The sequence below is a fragment of the Hippopotamus amphibius genome, chromosome 6 (genome assembly GCF_030028045.1).
Source record: "Hippopotamus amphibius kiboko isolate mHipAmp2 chromosome 6, mHipAmp2.hap2, whole genome shotgun sequence".
Taxonomy (NCBI): Eukaryota; Metazoa; Chordata; class Mammalia; order Artiodactyla; family Hippopotamidae; genus Hippopotamus; species Hippopotamus amphibius.
Window position 1 is genome coordinate 135,579,411 of NC_080191.1, and position 19,988 is coordinate 135,599,398.

The window sequence follows — 19,988 nt, forward strand, 5'->3', positions numbered from 1 at the left end:
AGACCAGCTATTTTACGTAATCTTAAGACTTCAGGCTCCTCCTGTTTCTTAAAAGACAACTCTTTATCTTACGCTAGTATTTGTCTATCCTGTTCTCCATCTAATAGTAGTGTATTTTTCTTCCATAACTGATTTTACTCAAATCCTTCATCTGACTGCATCATGGCTATCCAGGCTTTTTACTCCCAGATTAGAATGATGCTAACCCATGTGAAATATGGCACATAATACTCTCTGCTATTTGGCCACCATATAGATGAGAGAAGCCAAAGGTACGTGGAATCCCTCCCCTGTGCAAAAAAAGTAAAGTTACTAAGCAAAGTCAGGTTTATCTACAGTCTTTCAAAGGACTGATCTAATCAGTCCTTCAAAGGATTGATCTAATCTAGGGTGTTTGAAACTCAAAAATTTCCACACTAGGTCCACTAATTTCCCTGAGTAGTTTAAGTGAGCATATCTTGTGTAAAGGCTTACAATGCTTGCTCTTGTTTTATAGAGATTGGTGTGCTTATGATGCATTTGACAAGAGAACATAACGTCATCTAATGGTGGTGCTGTAGTGGATCTTAGAGGTCACCCCCAACAATCTCTCTCCCCCCGCCCCCACCCGATGCTGCTTCTTGGCCTTCAGGTTCTCTTCGTGCTTGTTGAGCCCATGGCAAATGGCACAGATCCAGGGATTTACACTTGTTGCCCTTGTAGAATTTCCTGAGGTTCTCTTTCTGAGTCTGGGTAATGATGGAGAGAACATGGGCGATGGATTTGCTAACAACTCGAATCTTGGAGAGTTTGGAAGCTGCACCTCCTGTCACTTTAGGGACACGCAGCTGAGCCAGCACCACCTTTAGGTCCTCCAGTTGTTTCAGCAGCTCCTCCTTCTTGCCTCCAAGGTCTCGGGCCTTAATCTTGGCCATGGCTGTACAAGAGGCTGCAGCCGGCTTCTTGGAGGGAAAGAGCAACAGCCTCTCTACAAATAAGGAATAGATGCTCAAAGAAGTCTGACTTAAAAAAAAAAGAAGTGTGACTTAGCTAAGGTAGTACAGCTAGTTTGTGACTGAGCTAGAACCAGAACCACTACTACCTGAACCTAACCTTTCCACCTCACTTTTTGATTTACCAGAGAGTCCCAAACCTCCATCATGACTTTTGTCAGAAGCACCTACAATGTGTTCACCTAATATTTTCTTTACATGCACTTCATTTTTAAACTTAAATTTATGTAAAAAAGGAAGCTTGACCCAAGGAGAAATAATTATAATGACTTTAATACACTTTAAGATAAATATATATCTATATTTATATAGATTACAAAATGTTGTTTATATACCCCCTAAAATTATCTTGTATAATGCAGGAGTACTCATGCCACACTCTGGGGACCACTCCACCAGACCTCAGTGTTTCTCATCTGGTGTTTACATGTTCAGATTACAAATACTCATGACATCAAGTGGATGGCAAAAGTTAGTGGAAGCTTTAGTAAAAGCACAAGAGAATATTTTGGGCAACAGCCTTTATCTTATTATACATGCTTTTCCACAATCTTGCAATTTCAGCTGTCTCTTCAGGAACCATGGGGATACATTTTTCCTAAATTATGAACATATTTAATGTGTAAAGAAAGTCACCTGTAAGCTTTTCTAAAGTGATATAAACCCATCCATGCAAAACCTCATTTCTCGGTTTGTTGTTACACTCTTGCTTTACAGTGAGCCATTCGGCGATCACTCTGAGAATAGAATCATGATCTGCAGTCAGGCTATATCATATTCCACAAGTATGTCAGAGAGGTAATTCCATGGATAAACGTAGAGACAATATTTACATTTATTTCAACCTAGACCATCTGAAGCAGTCTAAGTTGTATGCTTATATTTTTTGAAGAAAGACACTTAGAAAAGAGAATAGCATTAGAGTATGTAACCTGAGAATAGCATTAGAGTATGTAACCTGAGGGTTAAGAACACATTCAGACTTTCCCTGATTTTCACACTGATTAACCCCTGGCATGAAAGAATATCAGGAATGTTAAGAAAGTAGTGAATATTATGGCAAAATAGGGCTCTCAAATGTATATAATGGATATTAAGTCTAATAGTTTTAATTTCTTTATAGACATACGTTTTCCATGACCTCAGTGGAAGACTTTATAGGTGTCAAAAGAAAAGAATATCATAGAAAATATTCCTTGGAAAATTATAATACTATTTGTTTTCTTAAACTAAGATTGGTAGACAAAGATGGGGGAATTCTTCTATAGTTAACATAGATTTCTCAAGAAAGTTTTTAAAGTTTATTGAATTAAATGACAATATTTATAGTTATTAAGAACTACTTAAAAGTTATATTTTCTGGCAATAGAATTGACTGGAAGAGATATTAATAATGAAAATTATATTAGCTAAGATCTTTTAATGTTCTATTAGTCTAAAAGTTTTTTGTAATATTACAGATTAGTTATAGCTAATTTCTTTTTGATTATGCACCAAGTTTTCTCAAGCCTATCTTTTAAAGTTCTTATGATTATTACAATATTGCACTTACAGATCAACCTAAAAGGGTTAATTCTCTGCAGCTGAAAATTCCAACCCATCATGTTGACTCTTACTGAGCACAGGAAACCAATTTGGTATGTGCCCAAAGTTCACAAATCCTATAATAATTATGGATTTTTTTTACTTTCATGTTTTAAGAAAATAATTAATGTACACTGTATCTTGCACAGGGTACCTTTAATGATCCCAAACCATGACAGACAATAATGCGAGCATTCCCAAAGCAGTGTATCTTAAGGAAGAAATTCTTTTTCGTTTGAAAATATTAACCCTGTGTAATAATAAATTGTAAAGCCAGTGTAATTGTGTTGCACCTTTAGAATCTGAAATATAAATTATATCATCTTTGTATATTCTGAATTAACAGATAAAAATTTTTAACAACACAATAGTTGAATCTAAAACATACTTATCCTATGGCAATATTTACCATGATCCAGAAAACTGAAAGTTTTCTCTCCTTTCTAGCATTTATAAAGTATAGTGCTTTATATCCATTAAGTGAGTAAAAAATGTACTAAAAATCCCTTACCCTCATATATATATATATATATAAATGGATACTAGGTCACAGAGATTAATAATCTGCCCAAAATAAACACTAGATAAGACTAATGAAGAATTTTATACTTCTGCAGTTTCTGAACATCTTGACCCACAGATTAATAACTTAGGCTATGTTATACATTCACTCATTTCTTCAACAGATATGGAGAACTGAAAAAGCACTGTAAGAGTTACAATGATAATTAAGATGTACTACAGATGCCCAAGAATTGTATAATAGAGGGCAGTGAGGAAGTGTATGCAGAGGTTATAATATAAGGCAGCAGGTGTTGGGAAGAGAATCAAAAACAAGGTGTTATATGAGTTCAAATTCTTGATGAAAGAATCAGGGAACACTTTATGCAAGAATTGGAATTTACAATAGGTCTTGAAGAATGGAGTAGGGTTTTATAGAAGAAGGTATACCAGGTAGAGGAGATATATAAACAGAGTCATAGATATGTAGAAAATACTTGGTGAAGGGAAGTAGTGGGAACCTGAAAAAGGTAGGTTGACCCCAGAGCATGGAGGTGTTGAGTAAGAACCCACAGCAGGATTTTGACTAGAAGTGTCATGTACTTTGGGGGTTTTTGTGTTTTGTTTTTTTTTGGCTGTGTTGGGTCTTTGTTGCTGTACTTGGGCTTCCTCTAGTTGGTGAGTGGGGGCTACTTTTCATAGTGGTGCGTGGGCTTCTCATTGCAGTGGCTTCTCTTTCTGTGGAGCACGGGCTCTAGAGCGCAGGCTCAGTAGTTGTGATGCACGGGTTTAGTTGCTTCACGGCATGTGGGTATGTGGGATCTTCCCAGACCAGGGATCGAACCCGTGTCCCCTGCATTGGCCACTTAACCACTGTGCCACCAGGGAAGTCCCAGCATGCACTTTGTTGAAATGTGGGAACATTGCTCTGGCAGGGCTGTATTGGAATAGAGTAAAAAGGCTGGAGCTAGAACACCAGTCGGTAGATTAGTAAAGTAGTCCAGACAAGACTTAATGAAGTTCTGAATAAAGATGTTGATAATGGGAATAAACAGGAAGCAACTGACAAATTCTATTCAGAGAAAGGAAAGAATTTGTTCCCTGTTAAGTGCACTTTGAAACCATTACCAGCCATTGCCGCTTAGCAAAGGTGCAGTGTATGAAAATGATTCCAATTAAAGGATCACCCTTTATTTAAGACTATTACAGCTTCTCTGAAAATGTGAAATAATAGGAACTACGTTTTCATTTGAGCAACAGATAACTAACCCACAGATTTAGTACTCATAAGAATTCTCCTTAGAGCTAAATACAAATCTGAATAGTGTTCTAAGAATTATGAGAGAAGAATGTGGAAATTAACATAAAAAATAGCTATCATCTTGGCTCAAAGAATACAAAGCACAGCTCAGTGGTGACCTTTGGGAGTGAAACAATGCAATAAAACTTCTTTCTGATTTTTGCTAACCATTTATGAGGGAAAATACAGAAGATAGCAGCCAAAATAAAAATAAGGATTATCTTAAAATCCTTAAATTTTATAGTTCTGAAGGGACCTGACACATCACCTGGTCCAGACCTGTAATTTTACAAAAGGAGATAATAGGTCTCTTAGAGGTTGAATAATTTTCCATTCTTATAATTTCTTAACAGCCGACTTGACAAGAGAGCCTGGGCCTCCAACTCTTGACCACACATCTCATTTCTACACTGGAAGAACAGTGTCATTGCTCTAAATTTTTGATACTCAAAATGCTCCAGGAGGATCAGTGTCTCCTGGGAGCTTAAGAGAAATGCAGAATATCAGGCCTCACACCCAAACCTGCTGCATGAAATCTGATTGTAATGAAATCCTCAGGTGATTCATATACATGTTAAAGTATGAGAATCACTGCTCACAGTGGTGCAATTGCCTCTGGCATATTCCACCTCTAAGAGCCGAATTCAGAAAATAGTGAAAGGGATTGAATACATTTGCCGTTAAAAAGTTTTCAACAATTTTTACTAACATACCTATTGCTGATATTTAACTTGTATTGTTATATGTTAGTACTATTAATACTCATAAATAATAATAATTCAAACCCAAGAATTAGACACACATATACTTTAGAATATTGAAGCACTTTTAAGTAGAGGCTTTCATATGACTTAACATTGGAAATATATTTGTTTTCTGAAAAGTATGAACATCTGGCTTCGTATTGGGCACCACGGAAAGATACATCCACATTTCTCCCAAGTGAGCTTGATATGGTCCAACACATGAATCTAAAGAAACACCTTCCGCCTTCTGCCTTCTTAAAGTGAATGGGTTCTACAGTTGTAATTTTCTATCTGGAATCTTAAATTTGTAGGGAATAAAGGTTACTGCCAAGATTCAAGTGACTAATTCTTTCAACTAAAGCAGAATTTCTTAAAACCCGGGGCAACCAGGTTTCCATTCTCTATTACTAGACTTTTTAAATGGTTGAGGTTTGTTTTTTTCGTTTTTTTTTTAAGCTCTTTATTGGAATGTAATTGCTTTACACTCTTGTACCAGTTTTTGAGGTACACCAAAGTGAATCAGCTGTATTTATACATATATCCCCATATCCCCTCCCACCGGCAACTCCCTCCCACCCTCCCTGTCCTGGCCCTCTAAAGCATCACCCATCATCGAGTTGATCTCCCCTTGTTATACAGCAACTTCCCACTAGCTATTTTACATTTGGTAGTGTATCTATGTCTATGCTACTCTCTCACTTCATCCCAGCTTCCCCTTCACCCCCCACCCCCGCATCCCAGCCGCGTGTCCTCAAGTCCATTCTCTACATCTGCATCTCCACTCTTGCCCTGTCACTGGGTTCATCAGTACCATTTCTTCAGATTCCATATATACGAGTTAGCATATGGTATTTGTTTTTCTCTTTCTGGCTTACTTCACTCTGTATGACAGACTCTAGGTCTATCCACCTCATTACATATAGTTCAATTTCGTTCCTCTTTATGGCTGAGTAATATTCCATTGTATATACGTGCCACATCTTCTTTATCTATTCATCTGTGGATGGGCATTTAGGTTGCTTCCATGTCCTGGCTATTGTAAATAGTGCTGCAATAAAAATTATGGTACATGTTTCTTTTGGGATTATGGTTTTCTTTGGGTATATGCCCAGTAGTGGGATGACTGGATCATATGCTAGTTCTATTTGTAGTTTTTTAAGGAACCTCCAAATTGTTTTCCATAGTGGCTGTACCAACTTACATTCCCACCAACAGTGCAGGAGAGTTCCCTTTTCTCCACACCCTCTCCAACATTCATTGTTTCTAGATGTTTTGATGATGGCCATTCTGACCAGTGTGAGGTGATACCTCACTGTGGCTCTGACTTGCATTTCTCTAATGATTAGTAATGGTGAACATCTTTTCATGTGTTTGTTGGCCATCTGCATGTCTTCTTTGGAGAAATGTCTATTTAGGTCTTCCGCCCATTTGTGGACTGGGTTTATTTGCTTTTTTGGTATTAAGCTGCATGAGCTGCTTGTATATTTTGGAGATTAATCCTTTGTCTGTTGCTTCATTGGCAGGTATTTTCTCCCATTCTGAGGGTTGCCTTCTGTTCTTGTTTATGGTTTCTTTCACTGTGCAAAAGCTTTTAAGTTTCATGAGGTCCCATTCATTTATTCTTGATTTTATTTCCATTGTTCTAGGAGATGGGTAAAAAAGGATCTTGCTTTGATGTATGTCATAGAGTGTTCTGCCTATGTTTTCCTCTAAGATTTTTATAGTGTCTGGCCTTACATGTAGGTCTTTAATCCATTTTGAGTTTATTTTTGTGTATGGTGTTAGGAAGTGTTCTAATTTCATTCTTTTACATATTGCTGTCCAATTTTCCCAGCACCACTTATTGAAGAGGCTGTCTTTTTTTCCATTGTATATTCTTGCCTCCTTTGCCAAAGATAAGTTGCCCATATGTGCTTGGCTTTACCTCTGAATTCTCTATTCTGTTCCACTGATCTTCCTTTCTATTTTTGTGCCAGTACATACTGTCTTGATGACCGTGGCCTTGTAGTATAGTTTGAAGTCAGGAAGCCTAATTCCACCAACTACATCTTTCCTTCCCAAGATTGCTTTGGCTATTCGGGGTCTTTTGCGTTTCTATACAAATCATAAGATTTCTTGTTCCAGTTCTGTGAAAAATGCTGTTGGTAATTTGATAGGGATTGCATTGAATCTGTAAATTGTTTTGGGTAGTACAGTCATTTTCCCAATGTTGATTCTTCCAATCCAAGAACATGCTATGTCTCTCTATCTATTTGTATCATCTTTGATTTCTTTCATCAGTGTCTTAAAGTTTTCTGCATACAGGTCTTTTGCCTCCTTACGCAGGTTTATTCCTAGATATTTTATTCTTTTTGTTGCAATAGTAAATGGGAGCATTTCCTTAATCTCTCTTTCTGCTTTGTCATTGTTAGTGTATAGGTATGGAAGAGATTTCTGTGCATTAATTTTGTGTCCTGCTACTTTACTAAATTCATCGATTAGTGCTAGCAAGTTTCTGGGAGAGTCTTTAGGGTTTTCTATGTATAATATCATGTCATCTGCAAAGAGTGACAGTTTTACTTCTTCTATTCCAATTTGGATTCCTTTTATTTCATTTTCTTCTCTGATTGCTGTGGCTAAAACTTCCAGAACTATGTTGAATAATAATGGTGAGAGTGGGCACCCTTGTCTTGTTCCTGTTCTTAGAGGGAATTCATTCAGTGTTTCACCATTTAGAACGATGTTGACTGTTGGTTTCTCATATATGGCTTTTATTATGTTAAGGTAATGTCCTTCTATGCCCATTTTCTGGAGAGTTTTTATCATAAATGGATGTTGGATTTTGTCAAAAGCTTTTTCTGCATTATTGAGATTATCATATGGTTTTTATCCTTCAATGTGTTGATATGATGTATCACATTGATTGATTTGCATATATTAAAGAATCCTTGCATTCCAGGGATAAACCCCACTTGATCATGGTGTATGATCTTTTTCATGTGCTGTTGGATTCTGTTAGCTAATATTTTGTTGAAGATTTTTGCATCTATATTCATCAATGATAGAGGCCTGTAATTTTCCTTTTCTGTGACATCTTTGCCTGGTTTTGGTATCAGGGTGATGGTGGCCTCGTAGAATGAGTTTGGGAATGTTCCTCCTTCTGCTATATTTTGGAATAGTTTAAGAAGGGTAGGTGTTATCTCTTCTCTAAATGTTTGATAGAATTCACCTGTGAATCCATCTGGCCCTGGGCTTTTGTGTGTTGGGAGATTTTTAATCACAGTCTCAATTTCCGTACTTGTGATTGGTCTCTTCATATTTTGTATTTCTTCCTGGTTTAATCTTGGAAGCTTGTATTTTTCTAAGAATTTATCCATTTCTTCCAGGTTATCCAATTGATTGGCATATAGTTGCTTGTAGTAGTCTCTCATGATCTTTTATATTTCTGTGGTGTCAGTTGTTATTTCTCCTTTTTCATTTCTAATTCTGTTGATTTGCATCTTCTCCCTTCTTTTCCTGATGAGTCTGGGTAATGGTTTATCAATTTTTGTTTTTTTGGAGGTACACCAAGTTCAATCATCTGTTTTTACACACATATCCCCATATTCCCTCCTTCCCTCGACTCCCCCCACCCCCATCCCAGTCCTCTAAGGCATCTTCCATCCTCGAGTTGAACTCCCTTTATTATACAACAACTTCCCACTGGCTATCTATTTTACAGTTGGTAGTATATGTATGTCTGTGCTACTCTCTCGCTTCGTCTCAGCTTCCCCTTCACCCCCCGCCCCCCCAAACCTCGAGTTCTCCAGTCCATTCTCTGCATCTGCGTCCTTGTTCTTGTCACTGAGTTCATCAGTACCATTTTTAGATTCCGTATATGTGAGTTAGCATACAATATTTGTCCTTCTCTTTCTGACTTATTTCTCTCTGTATGACAGACTCTAGGTCTATCTACCTCATTATATATAGCTCCAATCATCCCTTTTTATAGCTGAATAATATTCCATTATATATATATGCCACATCTTCTTTATCCATTCATTTGTTGATGGGCATTTCGGTTGCTTCCATGTCCTGGCTATTGTAAATAGTGCTGCAATAAAAATTATGGTACATGTTTTTTTTGGGATTATGGTTTTCTTTGGGTATATGCCCAGTAGTGGGATGACTGGGTCATATGGTAGTTCTATTTGTAGTTTTTGAAGGAACCTCCAAATTGTTTTCCACAGTGGCTGTACCAACTTACAGTCCCACCAACAGTGCAGGAGAGTTCCCTTTTCTCCACACCCTCTCCAACATTTGTTTTTTCCAGATTTTTTGATGATGGCCATTCTGATCGGTGTGAGGTGATACCTCATTGTGGCTTTGACTTGCATTTCTCTGATGATTAGTGATGTTAAGCACCTTTTCATGTGTTTGTTGGCCATCTGCATGTCTTCTTTGGAGAAATGTCTGTTTGGGTCTTCCACCCATTTGTGGATTGGGTTATTTGCTTTTTTGGTATTAAGCTGCATGAGCTGCTTGTATATTTTGGAGGTTAATCCTTTGTCTGTTGTTTCATAGTGGTTTATCAATTTTGTTTATCTTCTCAAAGAACAGCTTTTAGTTTTATTGATCTTTGCTATTGTTTCTTTCATTTCTTTTTCATTTATTTCTGATCTGATCTTTATGATTTCTTTCCTTCTGCTCACTTTGGGCTTTCTTTGTTCTTCTTCCTCTAATTGTTTTAGGTGTAAGGTTAGGTTGTTTATTCGATATTTTTCTTCTTTCTTGAGGTAGGACTGTATTGCTATAAAGTTCCCTCTTAGATCTGCTTTTGCTGCCTCCCCTAGGTTTTGGGTTGTTATTTTTTCATTTTCATTTGTTTCTAGGTATTTTTTTATTTCCTCTTTGATTTCTTCAGTGATTTTTTGGTTGTTTAATAGCATATCATTTAATCTCCATGTGTTTGTATTTTTTATAGTTTTTTTTTCCTGTAATTGATATCTAGTCTCATGGCATTGTGATCTGAGAAGATGCTTGATATGATTTCAATTTACTTGAATTTGCTGAGGTTTGATTTGTGACCCAAGGTGTGATCTATCCCGGAAAATGTTCCATGTGCACTTGAGAAGAAAGTGTAGTATGTCGTTTTTGGATGGAATGTCCTATAAATATCAATTAAGTCGAGATGGTCTAATGTGTCATTTAAAGCTTGTGTGTCTTTATTTATTTTCTATTTGGATGATCTGTCCATTGAAGTAAGTGGGGTGTTCAAGTCTCCCACTATTATTGTGTTACTGTCGATGTCCCCTTTTATGGCTGTTAGCTTTTGCCTTATGTATTGTGGTGCTCCTGTGTTGGGTGCATAGATATTTACAATTGTGATATGTTCTTCTTGGATGGATCCCTTGATCATTATGTAGTGCCCTTCCTTGTCTCTTGTAATAGTCTTTACTTTAAAGTCTAATGTGTCTGATATGAGTATTGCTACTCCAGCTTTCTTTTGACTTCCATTTGCATGGAATATCTTTTTCCATTCCTTTACTTTCAGTCTATTTGTATCCCTTGGTGTGAAGTGGGTTTCTTGTAGGCAGCATATAGAAGGGTCTTGTTTTTGTATCCATTCAGCCAGTCTGTGTCTTTTGGTTGGAGCATTTAATCCATTGACATTTAAGGTGATTATTGACATGTATCTTCCTATTACCATTTTCTTAATTGTTTTGAGTTTGTTTTTGTAGGTCTTTTCCTTCTCTTGTGTTTCCTGCCTAGAAAAGTTCCTTTAGCAATTGTCATAAGGCTGGTTTGGTCGTGCTGAATTCTCTCAACTTTTGCTTCTCTGTAAAGCTTTTGATTTCTCCCTCAAATCTGAATGAGATTCTTGCTGGGCAGAGTATTCTTGGCTGTAGGTTTTTCTCTTTCAGGACTTTCAGTATATCCTGCCATTCCCCTCTGGCCTGCAGAGTTTTTGCAGAAAGATCAGCTGTTATCCTTATGGATTTTCCCTTATATGTTATTTGTTGCCTTTCTCTTGCTGCTTTTAATATTTTTTCTTTGTGTTTAATTGTCATTAGTTTGATTAATATGTATCTCAGTGTATTTCTCCTTGGCTTGTTCTGTATGGGACTCTCTGCGTTTCTTGGACTTGATTAATTATTTCCTTTCCCATGTTGGGGAAGTTTTCCACTATAACCTCTTCAAATATTTCCTCAGTCCCTTTTTTTTCCCTTCTTCTGGGATGCCTTTGATTTGAATGTTGGTGTGCTTAATGTTATCACCAAGGTCTCTGAGACTGTCTTCCGTTCTTTTTATTCTTTTTTCTCTTTCCTGCTCTGTGACAGTTAATTCCCCCATTCTATCTTCCAACTCATTTATTCGTTCTTCTGCCTCAGTTATTCTGCTGTTTATACCATCTTGAGTATTTTTAATTTCAGTTATTTTGTTATCTATTACTGTTTGTTTGCTCTTTAGTTCTTCTGAGTCTTTATTAACTGTTTCTTGTATTTTCTCTATTTTGTTATTGTGACTTTGGATCATCTTTACTATCATTACTCTGAATTCTTTTTCAGGCAATTTTCCTGTTTCCTCTTCATTTATTTGGTCTTGTGTATTTTTACCTTGTTCCTTCATCTATGACATATTTTTTTGTAATCTCATTTTCCCCCTACTTTGGATGGGCAGGATTGTCTTCCTGTTCCACTGGGTGTTTGGCCTGAGGTTTCAAGCACTGGAGTTTGTAGGCTGTTGAGTATAGCTGGGTCTTGGTGTTGAGATGAGAACCTCTGGGAGACCTCATTCTGATGAATATTCCCTGGGATCTGGGTTTCCCTTTTAGTCCAATGTTTTGGACTCAGAGCTCCCTCCTCAGGAGCTCAGGCCTGACCCTGTGCTTGTGAATCAAGATCCCACAAGCTGTGTGGAGCAGGAAAATGAAAAAATTAAAAAACAAAAGATGGAGCAACAACTGGAGGGTAAAACAACTGCAACAGTCTAAGTGAGGAGGTGGGAAGAAAAAAAAGAGAGCGAGAAAAAGAAAAAAAAAACAGAAAAGGCATTGGCTGTGGGGGCAGGGCTTAGACAAGGAGGGTGGGGTTAGGCAATGGGCAGGGCCTACATTTCAAAAAGGCCCTGGGGGTGATGGGGAATGGGGCTTAGGCCCAATGAGGCAGAGGGGCCCAGGGATGCCTCTGGTCCTAGGGACAAAGGACCAGGTCTAGGTACCCAGCAGACTCCCCTGGCCCGAGTTGGTGGGAGAAATGGTAAGCACCTCCCCTAGTCCTCCAGTCTCAGAGGGTCCCTCCCCCTTGGGTTCTCTTCTTCCTCACCCCCTCTCTCCTATTCCCCTAGGACCCTCACAGCTGGAGGGGGCACTGGAAGACAAGAGACCAGACTCTGACGCCCAACAGGCTTCCCAGGGCCGGCTGGGCTAGGGTAACTCCTGCAGCACTTCCCCAGATCTCCCAGTCTTGTAGGGTCCCTGTCTGCCTCTCCTCCTCTCCCCTGCCTCCCCACTGTCCTAGGTCCTAAGCAGCTGGAGGGGGCCCCGGAGTGTGAAAGACCAGGTCCGTGAGCCTAGCAGGCTTTCCAGGGCTAATGGGCAGGGGAAATACCTTCCCTGCCTCCCTTGATCCTTCAAGCCCAGAAGGCCCCCTCCCTGCCCACCTCTCCTCTTCTCCCCTGCTTTCCTTCTACACCCCCAGGACCAGTGAGACCTAGAGGGGCCCCTGGAGGACCAAAGACCAGGCCTGGGGGCACAACAGGCCTCGCAGTACCAAGTGGGTAAGGAGATTTCCCGCAGCATCCCCCCGATCCTCCGGTCCTGCATGATCCCCCCCACCAGTCTGCCTTTCTTCCTCTTCTCCTCTCCTCCCTCCCTCCCACGCCTGTATGACCCACTCAGCCAGAGAGACCAAGGGACCAGACTCGGGAGCCCAACAGGCCCACTGGGCCCAAGTGAGCAGGGGAAAGGTCCTCGGCACCTCCCCTTGTCCTCTGCTCCTGGAACGTCCCACCACCAATCTGCCTCTCTTCCTTTTCCCCTGCCATGCTCCAATGTCCCCGGAACCAGCGCGTCTGGGAGGGGACCCTGGAGAGTTGGAGACCAGGCCCGGGAGCCCAGCAGTCTTCCCGGGCCCGTGGGCAGCGGAAATGTCATTCCCTCCTCCCCCGATCCTCTAACCCCAGAGGGTCCCTCCCCGCTTTCGCCTCTCTTCTTTTCCCCCCACCACTTCCCTCCTGTACTTCTAGGACCAACGGCCCAGAGGGGCCTTGGAAGGTGGACGACCCACCCAGAAGAAATACTCAGTGGTCTCCCCTATTCTTCTGACCTGGAGAGATCCCTTCCCACCCCCACTGTCTGCCTCTCTCCCTCCCCCACCCCCGTCCCCCTCCCCTCCACGCCCCCAGGACCCTCGTGCTGGAGGGGGGCCCAGAGAGTGAAGGACCAGGCCCGGGAGCCCATTCAGCCTCCCTAGCCAAGAGGGCAGGCGAAACGCCCTCTCGCCTCACCGTCCCCTAATCTCAAAGCGCCCACCCCCACCAGTCCACCTCTCCACCTCCTCGCCCCTCCTCCCTCCTTCCCACACCCCCAGGACCCAGGCAGCCAAGAGGGGGCCTTGGAGGGTGGAGGACCCCGCTGGGGAGCCCAGTAGGCCCCCAAGCTGGGGAGCTCAGCAGGCCTCCTGGCCTCCCGGACAGGAGAAACCCAGTTGCAGTTTCAGATCTCCCCAGCCCCCAAAGGTCTCTCCAGGCGGGAACCTCCCCCCTCACCCAGCCACCCCCCTGGGGCACCGGTCCTGTCCGGCTTCCCCTTCCCTGCCCCCCCCCCCCACCCGGTTGCTCTGAGGTTCCTGTGGTCTCCTGTAGCCTCAGGTCCCCCACTGGCCTCCGGCAACCTATCTATTTGTGGGGAGACACGATCTCCGCATCTTCCCACCCCACCATCTACTAAATGGTTGAGGTTTAAGCTGGGATCTCATGGGATCTCAAAATAAGAATGTTTTTATTCTTCCAAAGGGCACGTGGTACTCAGTATAGAACTGAGGTTAGTGAGAAGAGGCCAAGTTAGGGAGAGAACGAATCCACTACCTTACTTGATAGCGGTGATAGCAGTGATTAGGTAAGGACTTAATACACGTTCCCTCCAGAATTGTTAGTCAATATTTTTGCCAATGTACCCTGAAAAAAAAAATTTTTTTTAAACTATGTACTTCTTGCACATTTTTAGGTTGACATCTAAAACATTTCATCATAAATTTAAATAGTTGCAAAGGATATTGTAACGATAATCAGTATATTATAAATATGGATGTTTAAAACTAAAACTGTTACTTTAATATATTTTTATAATTGTAAACCTTTTATTGCTCGTCTATCATATTAAATTACTACAAAAACATGTACATAAATTTACAAAGTTCTTCTGGGTTGAGTTGTTACTACAGTTATTAATATACTACTATTAAAAATAAATATATTATAAATTTTGAAAAATAATTATTAAGTATAAGTTAAGTTTTGCTCACAATGTGTTTCTTGACACAATGGATCAATATCTAATTTTTCCTTTTACGTTTACTGAAAAAGAAAGTAGGTGCAGTCAAAAATAATTGGTCTGGGAACTTCCCTGGTGACTCAGTCGTTAAGAATCCGCCTGCCAATGCAAGGGACATGGGTTAGAGCCCTGGTCCAGGAAGATCCCACGTGCCATGGAGCTACTAAGCCCCTGCACCACAGCTAGTGAGCCTGCACTCTAGAGCCTGCTTGCCACAACTACTGAAGCACGCGTGCCACAACTACTGAAGTCCCCCCCCAGAGACCGTGCTCCACAACAAGAGAAGCCACCATAGTGAGAAGCGAGAGAACTGCAGTGAAGAGTAGCCCCACTAGCAGCAACTAGAGGAAGCCTGTGCACAGCAACAAAGACCCAGCGCAGCCAAAAATAAATAAGTGAATTTATTTTTAAAAAAATTGATTCTGTACATAGGATCTTATTTACTTTTTTAGTAGAAGGTAGAAAATATTAAACTTTTTATGATGAAATAAGATGAGAATTTTACTGTATTGTAATAAACTTTTCAAACAGTATGTGGTAGAAAATTGTTACTTACTTCATAGAATGATAAGTGCCAAATGGAAAGATTTCATAGAAAGTTTATCTAGTATATCTCAAAAATTTTCATAGTCTAAGAAAACATTCTAATTACATTTAAAATAATTAGTGACACTGAACTATACTGCTTTGTTTTTTAAGTTTCTTTTCTTTCCAGATAAGGATGTGTCCTGGGGACAAATATCAAGAAGACCTGAAAAGAGCTGCTTATATTTAAATGCATTGCAGGAGGGGGCATTTTTAACAGTCAGCCTTTCTAACTAATGTTATTTTTGCCTTGCTTTCATGAAACTGTCCTCCAAGTGCATACTTTGACAAAGCCAGGACATAAAAAAAAAGAGACTCATCTGTCTAAAATTCTGTAACTCCCATTGCTGCAATCTACCTTGTACGTGAACACAGAAAATCCCAGCGTGGACTAAAACATCATTTCTAGCATGACACTTTATTTCAATAGGAATATTTGTAAGTCAGGGAAATACAGGAAGCTCTATGAACTTAAGATCGTCAAACCCTTCAAGTACCCCTGTGGTAAACATACTCCTTGTTAAAGGCCACTGTTCTAACTAAGCAAGTCAAGTCAACCAGAATTTTGTTTCCGTCGAAACATTAGAGCTTCTGGGCATAACTGAGTAGGGTTATACCTCAGGTCAAAGGGTTGGGCTCCCAGACCTCAGATCCAAGACAGACGCTGGACTCCCCTCCCTCATCCTGCCTCCACCCAAGAGTGCAAAATGTCAACGAGAGAACCTGAGAGCCACCTCCTGTCTCCTCTGGTCATGAGCACAGATCACAGAAGAGGACATTTCTAAGTGTAGCACCAATGGGGTCCTTGTGGTTCTCTGTGACCACGTCCCTGTGGAACTCATACTCTTAACCAGAGAGACCCCAGAACTGACCAAGCCCATCCACATTATGCAGTGTAAGACAGACCTGCAATCACCACGGAGAAAGTTCTCCTTCAATATCCAGCTGGCAGCAATAGGAGAAGCTGTGAAGAGAAATGTGAGACACAAAGATCAAGTTTGGGGTCAGGGAGGGCTTAAATTCTTTGTAACCACATGGTTGGAACTCTGAGCTAATAATTGTTAATGTCATCAAATTCTTGATATCTACATTACATAAACTTGGGGAAAAAAGATCACACTTGTTTTTACTATTTGTGCCCTGGACATTGTATATTGGTAGGGAAAGATGGCCCTATTTGATGGAAAGAGAGATTTTTCCATGTTTTGATTTTATTATTTATGACTCAATTATAGTCATACAACCAATATGAGAGTTTGTTTTGCTTATGTATTAAAGGTTCTTGAAAATGTTTGTCAAGCCATCTGTAATTTGATGTTTTAAACTGGTAATAATGCATTTCAGAAGCATATGTATATAGAATCTATGTTGCTATTCCTACTTTAGTTACTGATGTCCCAAATGTTTCTAATACTAACTTCATAGGTTCACTCTTTAATTATCAATGGCCCCCAGATATGCAGAGTTTCTGCAGCCATCCAAACCCCTCCAGGATCGGGACAGCTCTTGGAAGGATGCCAGGAAGGGTGAGCATCTGGCTGGGTCTGAGGGCATGTGGCCTGACTGAGTATATCATCCTGACTGTAGTTCAACCACACCATCTTTATGAACTGTCTATTTATTTATTTATTTTTGTTGTTTATGCCTCTTCTGACTTTCCTTGGTGTAAAATCAGAAAAACTTTTAATGAAGAAACTGTGTATTCATACAGTATTGAAACTCGGTCATTAAAAGTTTAATACAAACCTTACTCTAAATGTAACACCATGAGTTTCAGGACAGCTCTTCTCGTAAAGGTTCTGAACTTTCCTGGAAATATGATAAGAGTATTGTCTCAGCAGTTTTCCTTGCCTGCCTTTGGATTTAGTCCTGGTACTCCTGAGGGTATAATTTACCTCAGATCTTCTAACTTATCTAAATGTGTGTAAAAATGAGGCTATTATACTCCTTTAGTTAACTCAGGTTAGGATCAGGGTCCCATTGCAGGTTCGACTTGAGGGGTTTTCGTTCATTACCCAAAAGGGCACGAATAAAAAGGGCATGGAGTCCTCCTTGCCTGATGAAAGGGGAGGTCTTCATGGGCATCAGCTTATGCCCACATTTTGTGTCCCCTGTTTAAAAGCAGGAAGTAGATTTCCTGTGTAAAATGGCATGGCATCTGACCAACAGGCCTTGGTGCAACCTCTTCCAATATCCCATTAAAAGCCCTGTAATGGAAAAGGAAAGGTCACATACGCACAGCACACAGATGACCAAGTCACAACAAGAGCCTAGCACCCCATTGCTGTGCCACATACGTGCTGCCCTGAAGGCACCCAGGCCACTTTGCTGAGAACATTCTAAGATGGCCATTCCTAAAAGAAAAGAGGAATTTGTGTGAGTGGCAGTGAGAAGGGAGAGATGGGCAGTGAAGTAGGATTCCTGGGAAGTAGGATTCTCTCTAATAGCAGTGGATCAGCATAAAAGAGTCTGAGCACAAAGCGAGAGAGTAGCACAGACATATATATACTACCAACTGTAAAATAGTCAGTGGGAAGTTGTTGTATAACAAAGGGAGCCCAACTCGAGGATGGAAGATGCCTTAGAGGACTGGGGCGGGGAGGGTGGGGGGGACTCGAGGAGGGGAGTCAAGGAAGGGAGGGAATACGGGGATATGTGTATAGAAACAGATGATTGAACCTGGTGTACCCCCAAAAAAATTTAAAAAAATTAAAAAAAAAAAAAGATAATATAAAAAAAAGAGTCTGAGCAGCCCAGGTAGAGAAATATACCTAATGGTACTTGTAGGAGTATTAGTAGCAGCAGTAACAGCAACAGTTTAGTACTAGTAGTAGTAGTAGTAGTAGTAGCAGTAGCAATAATAAAGAAAATGATAATAGCTGATATTTATTGTTTATGTCGGGCAATGCACAGTACTAAGGGCTTTAAAAGTATTTCATTTATTCCTCCCAGGAACCGTATGAGGTTGATATATTTATTAACTTCCTCTGACAGATGATAAAACTGAGGCATAGAGAGGTTAAGCGACCCACCCAAAGCCACACAGCTAGGAAGCGACAAAGCCTGGACTGGTGAATAGGTACTGTAAGCTGAAAAGTGGACCAGGGACCAGGCACATCACCTTGCCCACCCCCCCAACTGTGTCTCTGAGAAGGGACGTGACCCTCACTCCAGGGCAAAATTGAGAGACGTCCCTGTACCCTGTCTACTGAAATACAGATCTAGCTTCCTTTGAGAATGAACCATCAAGGAGGAAGGAAGGAAGGAAGGAATGAGGGAGGGAGGGAGGGAGAGTGGAAGGAACATCTTAGAAGCTATGAAAAAAGCATTAAGGAACAAAGGAAAGAAAGTAGCATATAGGAAATAACAAAACAGACCTACAGGAAAGGTCTAGCACACAATCTTATGAGGCCCCTCTAGGAAATGATTTAGCATCCTGTAGAAGCAAAATATTATAGGCCTTACATTCCTTTTTTTAAAATGTGTCATTTTCTATATTAAGTCTTTAGGTCCTGTGCTTTCTGAATTATTTCTAAAATATGGAGTCCTAGCTGTAGCCTTAAAAAAGCAGTTTCTTCTAAATACAGACAAAGGAGAAAAAGAGTATTGAGACTGGTACAAAAGGAGAGAGAAATAACAAATGATACAGCTGTTCACAAGATAAAACTCTCCAGATAAAGTCAAAGGCCAAAATTTATAAGAATAAAATCATGTTCTGAATTTAGTAATCGTAAAAGTGCTCCTAAAAATTGTCTACAAAAGTCCATTTTTCAGACATAGATCTTGAAAAGTTAAAGTTTCTTTTAACTTTAAATAAAGTTAATATCAAACAGGAGGCCTTGGTGCAGCCCCTTCCAATATCCCATTACAAGCCCTGTGTTGGGAAAACTTGGTCTCTGATAAGGTGAACAGTCTCTGGTATGCTGAGCTACTCCTATACTTGAGATACTCAAAATAAAGCCTTTGTTCTCAAAAGTCATTTGTGTTCTTTTTCCATTGTTAACAGTATGAAATTATAGAGTGTATGGACATTTTAGAGTGTGTATGAACTCCCATTGTTTTGTTTTGGGGCAAGGATCTTGAGACTCTGTCTTTACTCTTCTTCCTTTGATGTATTTCTACCACTTTATTATGTGCTTTCCATTCTTTCCCTCCCTCTCTTTTTCCTTTCTTGCCATCTTCTGAATAGATTTTCTTTTTTCTTTTCTTGTTTTTCTTATTCCCACTGTCACTCCTTATTTCTGCTCCTTTAGAAGTAATTCTCTCTACAAATATTTTTAGGATTTACCCAGACATTTTAACATGCTTACTTAATCTCTTGATGCTTCACCCAAACAATGCAAGTAACTTAAAATATTATAACTACAATTTTCACCCTGTTCCAATTTATAGTATATTTTGACCATATTTGAATTCTATCTTGTTTGTTTAACCTCACAAATTGCACGTGACTATTATTGTTATATGTAGTCAATGTTTGTCAATTTCTCTGCTCACCATTTCTTCTTGCATCTCAGACCTTCCTCCACTTGGCCTCATAATCTTTCTGCATAAAGCAGTTTTCCATTTCTAAAAGTTTTATTCAATTTTTCTTTAATCTGCTAGATTTGTGTTTTAAAAAATTCTCTTATTCCTTTTTCACAACTTTTCATTTCTTTAACATACCAAACATGCTTATTTTATATTGTGTCTGATCATCTTTACAGATCTGATTTTTCTTCTTGTTATTTCTGTTGGTTCTCACTCATGGTGCTTTATTTTCTTGTGTG

The 19,988-nt window shown here is 39.9% G+C and overlaps 1 pseudogene; it reads right to left on the reverse strand.

Moving 5' to 3' along the window:
* Positions 1 to 538: 538 nt before the first annotated feature.
* LOC130854977 (60S ribosomal protein L35-like) lies at positions 539 to 914 on the reverse strand (annotated as a pseudogene).
* Between the last annotated feature and the right edge of the window lie 19,074 nt (positions 915 to 19,988).